The following is a 13,192-nucleotide window of genomic DNA, read 5'->3' as shown; positions in this document are numbered from 1 at the left end:
TTTCCTGACTGCTGGTACCAAGAGTGTTGACTGTGGAGCCGAGCAAACTGAAGCTGTGAACACTCTCAATCTCTTTGTCATCCATTCTGACGCTGCTAATTGGTATGATATATATGATGATAATCTGGAACAAGAGGTGCACTGAGGGGAGGGCTGGGGGAGAGGTGAAGAAACTGCAACAATGGGGGAAAATTAAAACATTTTTGGTGTTAAAAAAAGAATTCTATGCTCAAATTCTACAATGTAAAAAGCAAATTAATTTCTTAAATGACACCAACTGTTAAAACTCATATATAAGCCTCAAAGAATCAAATACTTCTGTTCATCAGAATATTTTATCAAAAAAGTAAGGACAGCCTATAGAATGGGAACAAATTTAGGTGAACTGTAACTCCAAAGAAAAGTCTAAGAGCCAAATTTTATAAGTACTTCTACAACATAAGCAAAATTCAAACACCCCAATAAAAAAAAAAAGAAAAGGATGATTTGAACAGAGGCTTCAAAAGGGAGTATATTGAAACAGCAGACAAGCACATGGAAAGATTTTCAAGTTAAAAAGATGTTCAAAGAAAAATAATAAACTGTTGTCATTGAGTCTATTCAGACTCACGGTGATCCTATCAGAGAGAGAAGAATGGCTCTCATCGGATTTTCAAAGCTGTAGTCTTTACTGAGGAAGACCCTCACATCTTTCTCCCATGTAGCTACTGAGGAATTCAAATCCTCATTCTTATGGCTAGCAGCTGTTCACTTTAATCACTTCACCACTAGAACTCCTTCATTAGCCCTTCCTTCCTACCACCCCGACCCCAATACTGTCGTGGTGATTCTTCAAAGATTTTAGAAGCTATATTTCTTATGAGAGTAGACTGTCGTCTTTCTCCTGAGAAGCAGATTACTGGATTGCAAAATCTGGCCCTTTGGCTAGCAATCTAACATACAACACGCTACACCACCAAGACCCCCTTTTTAGCCATTAAATCCCACTGCTGTAGAGTCATTTCCATCTAATTGCCACCCTCCACTTAGTTTCCAAAGCTGTAAATCTTTAAACTTGCATATTAAGTCTTTGTGTTGCAATCTGATCCTTTAAGTACTATGCCATGAGAGTTCCTTTAATTAGGCACAGCAACACATTGAGGTGGAGTTGGAACTAAGTCATAAAAGACCCTTCATTGGTTCTCTGAGGTCATAAATTAGATTGGAGGAGATTATATATCTTTTTCCCAAGGACCCACTGGTGGATTTAAACTCTTTATGAATGAGGTCACCAGGGATCCCTTCATTGTTGTTGTTGGTATGTGCTGTCAAGTCAACTGTAACTCATAGCGACACTATGAACAGCAACTCTGAACTTTGCAATGCTTGAGAAGAGTGCTAAGTATCCGATGAACTATATCAAAGGAATAAACAAACAAGTTTATGTTAGAGGAAGTGCAACCAGGATCTTCCTTAGAGGCAAGAATGGTTTAACTCCATCTCACATACTCTGGGCATATTGTCAGAAGAGGACAATCCTCAGAAAACAACACCATGCTGGGAATGGTGGAGGAACCGAGAAAGACAGGAAGACCCTTCACAAGACGGACTGACACAGTGACTGTAACAATGGGCTTGAGTGTGTCAGAGATGATGAGAGCAAGATTTAGATCTGTTGTTCAGAAGATCATTACGAACTGTATTTGACTCCATGGCACCTAACGATAATAACAACATTCTAAAAGACGGACATAATCTAAGAAAGGGGAAGACAGACAATGGCAAATGTTGTTCGTTTTCTTCTCCACCTCTTCCAATACATTGAAAGGTGGTTATACTGAACATCTGGCCATGAATGTAACTAATTTCTTGCCAATAAGATGTCATCTTGAATATGAAATGGGAGATTTGCATCAAAAATGAAAGCTGTACCCTTTATTGCCTTGTTTACCTTCCTTCCCACTGTTGAAAGGAAAAGAGCAATGAAGTATGTATCTTAGACAATACAAGCCAGAGATGGCCTTGAGATGGCAAAGAAAGAAGATCCCTAGTTCTAAATTGCTTGTGTCTAGACTATGACATGAGAGAGAAATACAGTTCTATCTCGTTTATTTGAGGAGGATCAACAATAGCAGTCAAAATTCTAACAAATATCCCAGAGGATCCAGGAAACCCAATTTATAAATACCAAAGTAAAAGATTGATTCCAGAATTCTAAGGATGATTCAACATTGAAAAGTCTTTCCTATAAACTCTTCACTTTAATAAAATTTGTATGATCTGTACATACTAAAAAAAGTAATTTAGTATAATAAAACATCTATTTATCTGTAAAATACTTATGAAAATAAGAATAGCTGGTTAAAAAAAAAAGAATAGCTGGTTAGTTTCTTAGAATGGTAGTACATACCCATCATCACCTAAAACTCAGTGTCCTAAATAAAATAAGAAATCTCATAAAGTCAAGAAAAGGACAAGAACACCCACTATCATGAGATACTAGAATACTAGAATATGCAATTACAGAAGAAACAGAAATTAAACACACAAAAATTATCAAGAAATCAGTTGTGACCGAATATAAATCACAGTATTGTATATATCACAGATTAGCAACCATTTTATTAGAGAGTCAGAGAAAAAAAATATTTTAACTTTTGTGTTACATATTTCTCATTCTCTCAGTATTTAAAACAATCCTTTAAATGTAAAAACCATTGTTAGCACTTTGATGAACAAAAACAAATAATTATTAGAATTTGCTTCTATATATTGTTGTCTGTAAATCTTTGCTTTACTGGGGGAATAAAAGATAATCAAATAAAATATTACAGACTAAAAGAGAATTACAGAAACTTCATTAATACATACGGAAATTTAGCACCAATATCATATATATAAATAACTGATTAGAATATGTATAAGCACACACATACATATGTATATACGTGCCCCAACTTAAAAACAGCAGAAACAAACAAACAAAAAATTCCCAAAATAGACTTAAGAAATTTTCAGGATCTGTATTTTAAAATATTAATAATACTATTCAAAAGCACAAAAGCAGACTTCACAATGCAAAAGTACACCATGTCCTTAGATTCTCAACATCGTAAAGCTGTCAGAGATAGTTAATCTATGAATTTAATGTGATTCCAATAAAAATACCAAAAAGATATTATTTTAGAACTAGACTAGCTGGTCTAAATTTCATATGGAAAAATTACCAGGAATAGCCAGAAAACTTGGAGGAAATGAAAAGAAGGCAAGTAATGACGAGTAAGTATAAAAGCCTGTTATAAATCCTCCATAGTAAAAAACCATGTAAATAGAAACAGAAAACTAAAAACAGAAAGAAAATTCACAAATAAATTTGTGTATCTGAGAACTTCACACTTGAATGGTAACACTTCAGACTGGTGAGGAGAAGGTAATTTACTAAATAAATGACATTTGCTTGATAAGAAAAATGTCAGTCAGTGGTGTCTTGGAGGAAGTGGGACCAAGGCTCTCCTTAGAGACAAGGATGGTGAAACTTGATCTCACATACTTTGGGCATTTTGGGAGGAGGAGCTAGTTCTGGGGGCGGGGCGGAAACCATCATGTTGGGAAAGGTGGAGCCTCAGAGAAAGAGAGGAAGAACCCCGGCAAGATGTCTTGATACTGACTGGAACAATGGGCTCGAGTATGGCAGATGGTGAAGATAGCACAGGGTAGGGCAAGGTTCATAGGGTCACTATGAGGTATTGCTTGCTCGCAACCAATAGAGATCCTGTGTACAACAGCCTGTTCTAGCCTGTGCAAACCGTATTGTGTCTAATACACCTACCCTTATTTCCCCAGTCACTGAATCAATCCATTACGTTGAGGGTCTTCCTCTCTTGTGCTGTCCCTCCACCCTTCCAAGCAAGATGTCCCTCTCCAAGGACTGACCACTGCTTGCAATATGTCCAAAGAATGTCAGATGAAGTTTCAGAATCCTTGCCTCCAAAAAGCAGCCTGGTTTCACCCTCTCTGGGATGAACCTGCTTGTTCTCCTAGCATAATACTCTTCTCCAACACCACAGCTCAAAGGCATCAATTCTCCTTCTGTCATCCATAGTCATTGTCCAACTTTCTGATGCATAGCATGTAATTGTGAAGACCATGGCCTGGATCAGGTGAACCTTAGTCTCCAGACTGACATTTTACTCTGGAGAGGTCCCTGATAGCAGACTTTCCCAGTGCAATTCACTTGTCTTTTGATTTCCTGACTGCTTGTACCAAGAATGTTGATTGTGGAGCCAAGCAAACTAAAGCTGTTAACAATGTCAATCTCTTCACCATCTATCATGATGCTTCCAATTGGCCCACTGGTGACAGTCTTTGCTTTCTTGATGTTCACTTTCAATCCATATTGAAGGCTGCTGTCCTTGACCTGCAGCAAGTGCTTCATGTCCTCCTCAATTTGAGCAAGCAATGTTGTGTCATTTGCATAATGCATGTTGTTGGTGAGTCTTCCTCCAAACCTGATGCTGCACTCCTCTTCATAGAGACCAGCCTCCTGGATGATCTATTCTGCATATAAATTGAAAAAGATATGAAGAAAGGACACATTGCTAGCATTCACCTTTCCCAATTTTGAACCATGCAGTGTTTCCCTGATCTGTCATGACAACTGCATCCTGGTCCAAGTGTAGGTTTCCCATAAGCACAATCAAATGTTCTGGGATTCCCATTCTTCTCAGAGTCAGCCACAGTTTGTTGTGATCCACACAGTCAAATACCTTTGCACAGTCAATGAAACACAGACAGACGTTCCTCTGGTGGTCTCTGCTTTCATCCAAGATCCGTCCAACATTAGCCATAATATCCCTAGTACCACAGCTTCTTCTAAACACAGCCTGCACATCTGGCAGTTCTCTGTGGATGTGCTGTTCCAGTCGTTTTGGGATAATTTTCAGCAGAATCTTACTTGCATGTGATATTATCAGGTCTCCTTTCTTTGGAACAGGAACAAGTATAGATCTCTTCCAGTCAGTTGGCCAGGTGGTTAGCTTCCAGATTTCTTGGTACAACTTGGTGAGCACAACCATGACAGCGTCTGTTTGTTGAAATAGGTCAATAATATTTTGTTGAAATATGTCAAAAACATCAATTCCTGGGGTCTTGTTTTTTGCCAATTCTTTCAGAGCAGCTCGAACTTCTTCCTTCATCACCACAAGTTCATACGTTGTTTCAAAAAATCCATCTTCTTTTTAATGGTTCTTGGGTCATTTAATAAAGGACATGATGGGCACAGGATACGAACAGACACTTCATCAAAGAAGACATTAAGATGGTGCACAAATACATGAAGAAATGTTCAAAATCCCTAGCTCTTAGAGAGATGCCAGTCAAAACAACTATGAGATATCATCTCATCCCAGTAAAATTAGCAAAATTCAACAGAGAGCAAACAACAAATGCTGTGAAGGTTGTGGAGAAACTGCCTTATTTACTGTTGGTGGGAGTGTAAAATGGTACAACCACTATGGAAGACAGTATGGCACTTTCTCAAAAAGTTTTGACCCAGCAGTTCTACTAGTGGAAATATACCCTAAAGAAACCATAATTGCTACCCAAACAGATATATGCACACCCATGTTTATTGCTGCTTTGCTTACAATAGCAAAGTGTTGGAAACCATCCAAGTGCCCATCAACAAACAAATGGATAGAGAAACTGTGGTATAGTCATATAATGGATTATTCTGCTGCATTGAAAAACAAGGAACTCATTAAATATTATGCAAAATGGGTGACTCTGAAGGACCTTATGCTGAGTGAAAGATCTCAATCACAAAAGGACAAATACTTCATCGTGCTGCTGTTGTAAAACGGGACTGACATTGGGGTTAAGGAGAACTTAAGGAAAGAGGGGATCAATAATGATTACTGCATTGAAACAGATGAGGGAGAGAACTGTTTAAAAGGGATATGTGATTAGGTATTATTGTCATGACAAGAGTCCAGAATGAAGGCAGCTTAGTGGAGTGGACGTGGGACAGGGATTGTATAGCAATGAAAGAATTTTTCTTTCACTTCTCAAAAAGAAGAGCAAACTGGGAGGGGGTAAGGGTGGGCAGAGAAAAAAGTGCAACAATGAATGAATGGAAATCCAAAGTCTCTGTAAACTTTCATTAAAATTAGTAATAATAAAAGAGAAGAAAAATAAAATAAAAAAATAATGCAAACACAACCCCCCCAAAAAAGGTGTTTTAGGGGTACAATGGTTGAGCACTTGATCACTACTTTACCAGCAATCCCAAAAGGGGGGAAAAAATCTATTGATGTCCTTATGTAAAAATTGCCAAAATTAACAACCATTGATTTGGTTCCAATATATAAACACTCTTAACTGGGTTCCTGAGGTTATAAATCTTAAGGAAAGGAGATTATTCATCTCTCTCCCTCAGAGTCGCTTGTGGATTTGAACTTTCAACTGTTCAATTAAGAGCCCAATACATAAACTCCACTCGCAGGGCTCCTACATAAAGATTACAACCTAGAAAACTCTGTAGAACAATTTTACTCTGTAATACAGGGTCATTATAAGTTGAAATTTCAGTCTGTTATCAGGGATCTCTCCAAAACCCTAAGGAGCAATGATATCAGGTTAAAGACCAAGGTGTGCCTGATGTTTAAGGCACAGTCTTTTTTTTTTTTTTAAGGCACAGTCTTTCCAATCACCTTTTATGCATCTGATAGCTGGACAACAGCAGGAGAATTGACTCATTTGAGTTGTGGTGTTGGAGAAGAGTACTAAATATTCCATGAACTTCCAAAAGAACAAACAGATATGTCTCAGAGAAAGTGCAACCAGATTGCTCCTTGGTGACAATGATAGCAAAACTTAACCTTATATATTTTGGACATCTTATGAGAGACTGTTTCTTGCTTAGAAAGGCCAGTGAAGCAGAGGGAGATCCTCAACAAGACAGATTGGTAGTGACTGCAGCAATGGAATCAAATATTGTCTACGATGATAAAGGATGGCAGATAAAGGACATGGTTCAGATCTGTTGTTTATAGGGTCACTACGAGTTGTTCTCAACTCAACAGAACTTACCAACAACATGAGTTGGAATGAACTTCATACTACACAACAAGAGAATTAAAGAAGTCAGGATGGGGGGGAAAAAAAATCACCCCATTAAAATTTACTTTGTTTTCCTCCATCTGAAGTTTTCTCAATAGTAGGAACAGCATTCTTTAAATTTTGTAAAAATTATATATACAATTAAGACCTTGAAATACAGCAAACATTTAAGGAAGGACTAACAGTTTACTCTGTCTCTTATGTGCCAAGGTGTGTCCTAAGTAAAGTACTATTTCATTTCAGCATCAATAATCCTATGACATAGGCACTATTATTACTTCCATCTCTATTGTTGTTATTGTGTACTATCAAGTCAAAACCAACCTGTAGCTGACACTCCGTTGTGTTTCAGAGGCAGGAAATCACACGGGAAGAGAGTGACCATCTTTCTCCTTCAGAGAACCTGGTAGATTCAACCTTTGTGTCAGCAGCACAAATCTTTACTAGTAAGCCACCAGAGCTATAGCTGAAGAAAATGAGATTTAAACACAATAAATAATGTATCTGAGATGATATACAGTAAGTACTACCAGGGGAGACAGGGTTTAAACTCACATCTGCCTGACTCCAAAGCTCACAGAAGCTCTTGCACCTTTTCGTGCTGGTTGCTTAACATTGTTGTTGTTATTTTGTACCGTCAAGTCAGAATTGATCCATAGCTCTTCTCCAGCACATTTTCAGAGGCTGTTAATAATACAGGAGGAGATTGTTGATCTTTCTTCTGTGAAGAATATACATTATTGTTGTTGTTATGTGCCATTGAATGCCCAACAGCTCTGAATCCTGCCCTATCCTGAGTTTGTCTCACTTTCTCCAACACACCTACTCCCATTACTCCAGTCACTGTGTCAATCTATCTCATCCAGGGTCTTCCTCTCCTGTACCATCCCTCCACCCTTCTGGGCATGATGTCCTTTCCCAATGACTGGTCCTTCATGGCAACATGCCAGAAGTATGTGAGATGGAGCTTTAAAATCCTTGCCTCCGTTTGATATTTCCTCAAAAAGCTGAGACAGAAATTTCATATGGCCCAGCTTATTCTACTGCTTGGAATATACCCCAAGAAAATTATAACAGACACAAACAAAGATTTGGGCACCAATGTTGATAGCAGCATTATTCACCATGGCAAAAATATATGGAAACAGCCCTAATATCCAACCACAATCGAATGGATTGAGAAATTGTGGTATACTCACATGAAAGAATACTACGCAGCATGCAGGAGAAATTATTTTGAAAATTACTACCTTACTTGGGAGGGACTTGAGAGCATTATGCTAAGTGAACTCAGTCCCAAAGGACAAATACTTTATAACCATTATTGTAGAAATAGAAAGATAATTAGAAAAGTGTGTAGGAGGCTCAAAGCTGGGGAGGATAGGAGCAGAGGGATGAGGGTGAGCAGGGGGTAATCATAGGGGTAGAGGAAGGGATATGTCAGTGAAATGGGAAAGAGCCAGTGTGAAAAACAACGTATAAGAACTTTGTAAGCAAAGCAGTGTAAAATAAAAATTTTCTTAAAAAAAAAATCCTTGCCCCCAGAGAGAATCTTGGTTTCATGCTTCTCTTAGAAGTCCATAGTATGTTTAATACTCATCTCCAGCACCAAACTCAAACACATTGATTCTTCTTCTGTCATCCTTAGTTATTATCTAGTTCTTTGATGTAAAGCACATAATTACAAAGACCATGGCCTGAATCGGGATCACCTTAGTCTCCAGACTGACATCGTCGCATTTTGGTACTTTAGAGAGGTACTTTAGAGACAGCAGATTTACCCAATGTAATTCATCTGATTTCCTGACTCTGGACTCTAGCAAGATAAAATTGTTAACAATCTCAACCTCTTCTCCTTTTCTGATGATGCTGCCAATAATATACATTAAACAGTTATAAATTAAGGGGCTGGACTAGATCTGGGAGGTGTAACTAGCTGATAATCCCTTATTGATAGAGCTTTCGGCAGCAGAGTCTGTAGTGAGTTGAGCTGTTAACTCAGTGCAGGAGTTCAAGTCCACCAGCATCTAAAAGGGGGAAAGATGAGCAGTGTCCTCTCTTAAGATTACAGCCTTGGAAACCCAATGGTGGGTCACCATGACTCAGATCAGGCTCACTCATTGACAGTGAGTAGAGTTTTTAGTTCAATTGTTAGCATAAGGAACTGTGGTTGTGCAATGGTTAAGCACTCAGCTACTCTCCTTAAAGCTGAGAGTTTGAAACTTCCCAGCACTTTTGGGGTCAAAAGACCCTTCCCTCTGCTTCTGTAGAGAATATACTCAAGAAGTTCATGGGACATTCCTAACCTGTCACACAGGGTGATATGAATTGGAATTGACTAGCTGGTACTACCTGTTGATACAGAATTTTTTTTCAATCTTTTTTTTTAAATGAAAGTTTGCAGAGACTTTAGATTTCCACTCACTCATTGTTGCACACTTTCCTCCCTGCTCACCCCTTCCCCAGTTTGCTTTTCTCTTTGGAAAGTAAAAAAAAAAATAGTATTGTTATACAATCCGCCTCCCACCCCTACCCCAGTCCACTCCACTGTGCAGTTTTCATTCTGGACTCTTGTCATGACAATAATACCTAATCATATATTCCTCCTAAACAGTTCTCTCCCTCATCTGTTACAATGCAGTATACATTATTTATCCCCTCTTAGTTCCCCCTTCCAACCCTGATGTCAGTCTCACTTTACAACAATGACACTATGCAGTATTTGTCCTTTTGTGACTGAGATATTTCACTCAGCATAATGTCCTCCAGAGTCACCCATTTTGTATACTATGTCATGAGTTCCTTGTTTTTCAATGCAGCATAGTATTCCATTGTGTGAATATACCAAAGCTTCTCTATCCATTTGTTTGTTGATGGGCACTTGGGTTGTTTCCAGCTCTTTGCTATTGTGAACAAAGCCACAATAAACATGGGTGTGCATATGATATAGAATTTTTATAAGCAATTCACATTGATCATTTTGAAGCATTCTGAGGGTCGATCATCCATCTTTTCCCCATGGAGTCACTGACAGATTCAAATTACCAGAGAGGTATAGCCTTTGGATTAGCAACAAAACTCCCTACAGATTTGGCCACCAGAACTCTCTCAAACCCTACTGACAAGTAACACCAGGCTAACCTCTCAGAATTTTAGGCCCCACAGGTACTTTTTCTTCTAACAGACATTTCTTTCATTCTGTATACAGTATATCAATGAGATGGATTGACTCAGCCACTAGGGTAATGGGGGTAAGTGTGTCAGAGACAATAAAAGTGACTCAGGATAGAGCAAGATTCAGAGTTGTTGTCCAGAGGCTCACTATGAGTTGCAAGCAACTCAATGGCACATAACAAGAACAACAACAGTATATTAATACGTATTTATCATCATTTAATTTCAAATAACACAAACTTGCATGTAACAAATTAGAATATCCCTCTACCATGTACACAGGCTCAGCCCTTCCCCAGAGGTAACTATGCTGAAGTCTTATATCTTGTTCCTGGCTTTTGACACTGTATTTGCTTGTCAACTGTATATATTTATAAGGCGCCTGGGTGACACAAATGGTTTTCACTATTTGACCAATCAAACCTACCCTGAATACTTTGAAAGGAAAAGACTCACTAGTTACCTCCACAAAGAAAACCTGTGGATCAGTTCAATCTTATAACACATGGGATACTGTAACACATGAGATGGAAGCAGATATGATGGTAGCTGTTCGGGCTTTATGCATATTTATGCTGACTTTTCGGGTTTGATTTTGTTTACGTAAAGGGTATCACTCTCTTTGTCACCATGCTCTCATTCTGAAGTTTTCCACTTCACAGCATCCTGGAGATTTTTTTTTCCCTGTCGTCAGCAGTCCATAGTCAATCCAGGTGTGCAGTGCGTGGCCGAGCAAACGCCTGTTTCAGGTTGCTGTTCATGCACCCTGGCTGATCTGTGCCTGCGCTCAAGCATGGGTACATATTTGGAGTATCACCCAGCATGTCAGCACCATAAAAGCTTGTCTCATCCACTTGAACTACTGGGTAGTGCTCCCAAGTATGAATATATCTACATTATCTGCTATTAGTGGACATTTAGGGTTTTCCAGTTTTTCCCTATTGCAAACAATGTTACCCTCAATATTCTCACATCTGCCTCTTTGTTAGTATGTTTGAGAATATTAAGTATTCTCTCTACAGCCATCCACCCAGGCCAGGTAAATTGTGAGCTCCTCCTGTCTCAAGCAGGATTTTTGGGAGGGGCCCAGCAATCTGGAACTCTGTTGTCTCAGAGGATCTAGAGATGACCTAGTGGCAGGGAGTTGTGATGTCAATCCAAAGTTGTGTGGTTCAAATCCACGAACTACTCCGTGAGAAAAAGATGGGCTATCTTCTCCCATACAATTTACCAGCTAGAGGATCAGCTATGAGTTCTGACTCAATGGTACACAACCACAACAACACAGACACCTAAGGGGGCTCTGTGGCCTCGTCGATGGGGAGGTATGCTGCTATCTCAAAGAGCGTTCCTCTGTGATAATTAGAACCCACCAGTAGCTCTGCAGGAGAAAAAATGGGCAATCTTCTCCTGTGCAATTTAAAGCCTCCAGAAAACTGGCTGAAGGATCATCAATGAGTGGTTCCAACTCGACAGGAATGAGTTTGCGTTTTTGACAGGTACCTATCATTTTTCTGTCACTTTTGTCACTTGGTAGTGGCTTGTGTGCTGCTGTGATGTTGCAAGCTGTCCCACTAGTATTTCAAATACCAGCAGAGTCACCATAGTGGGCAGGTTTCAGCAGTTTCCAGACTAACACAGACTACGAAGAAGGACTGGCCATCCACTCCTAAAAGAATAACTCAGCTCGCTTCTCTTCTCCTGGCAGAGGCCTGGGGACCAGAGCAAGAAACCAGAACCATGTTCTGACAAAATCTGAACAGTCCTTGACTCCCACAACCCTGCTGGCATCAACTGCAAAGATGAAACAGTTTAGATAGTTTATTGTTTCACTTGAAGATTGAAGACAGAGGGACTTTAAGAACTAACTAACCATAACAGTGATTGGCCCAAGTTCTTTGAAAAGTATCTCAAAGATGTTAACTCTCCTTTCAAGGTTCAGGATGGACAAGAAACAATTAACTGGCTTCTTGATTTAGCAGTTAGACTCAAATATAAAGACAATGCTTAGAAATACGAGGATTCAGTACCCAATAATGCATAGAAATGTTGATAATGTAGCTAAAAATACAGAACCACCGGTCAATTTAGATGTAAATAATCCTGATTTTAAGGCTAGTGTAATGGCTTTAGCTAACCATCTTCAAATCAGGGTCATGGTTACTTGGTAATGCTAAAGGCAATTCACATTTTGGCTTAAGAAAGCCTACCGCAGAATGCAACTGCTAAAGCAAATCAAACAAAGAGGGCTTGCCTGTTGCTTTCGACAAGCAAAATCTTGATTTTAACACAGGAGATGCAGTTCTTAATGAAGCTGTCTAAATCCTGAGGTTACTGCATATGAAAGAGCTAAGAGAGCTACAGACAAAAATTAGTGAAGCCATAGTAGCTGTTTAGTCAAATATTGCAGATCCAAAGACAGACCACAGACTGGGAAAAGCTGGAAGACGAACTTTCTAGGAGTTCTGCTCTTCTCCCACTTAGTACAATTAGAGATTATGTACACTTCTGGCATATGTTTGGAAATCAAACGTCACAGTTTTGAGGGAGGAATCCCAGAAAATTGGCTGTGTTCTAGATTATTGCTCCTTCCCTCCGCTTTAGTAAAGTTGAGGGAAATGGAAAAAAAAAGAATAACTCAAAATTCAAACTTACTGCCATCGAGTTGGAAGTATCTCATAGCCAACCCTTCACTCGGTATCTGAGCCTGTAAATCACACAGGAGATTGACCACTTTCTTCAAGGGGCTATTGGTGGATTCAAACGACCAGGAAGGCTTAGCCTGTGAGTTAGCAGCACAACTCCCAATAACTAGTCCACCAGCATGCTTTCCTAAAAGAATAGACCCTTAAAAACTCTATGAAGGGCGAGCTCTGGTGGCCTAGTGGCAGAGGTGCGCGGTTCAAATCCACCAGATGCT

At 39.2% G+C, this 13,192-nt stretch overlaps 1 pseudogene; it reads left to right on the top strand.

The window, feature by feature from the left end:
• Positions 1-12,732, top strand: part of LOC102875005 — a 68,700-nt pseudogene extending 55,968 nt beyond the window's left edge.
• The last annotated feature ends 460 nt before the right edge of the window (positions 12,733-13,192 follow it).

The sequence above is a fragment of the Elephantulus edwardii genome, unplaced genomic scaffold, assembly GCF_000299155.1.
Source record: "Elephantulus edwardii isolate Elephantulus edwardi_28Jun2011 unplaced genomic scaffold, EleEdw1.0 scaffold00096, whole genome shotgun sequence".
Lineage (NCBI taxonomy): Eukaryota > Metazoa > Chordata > Mammalia > Macroscelidea > Macroscelididae > Elephantulus > Elephantulus edwardii.
The sequence above is the reverse complement of the archived record's forward strand: the minus strand, read 5'-3'. Positions and strand labels throughout refer to the sequence as shown.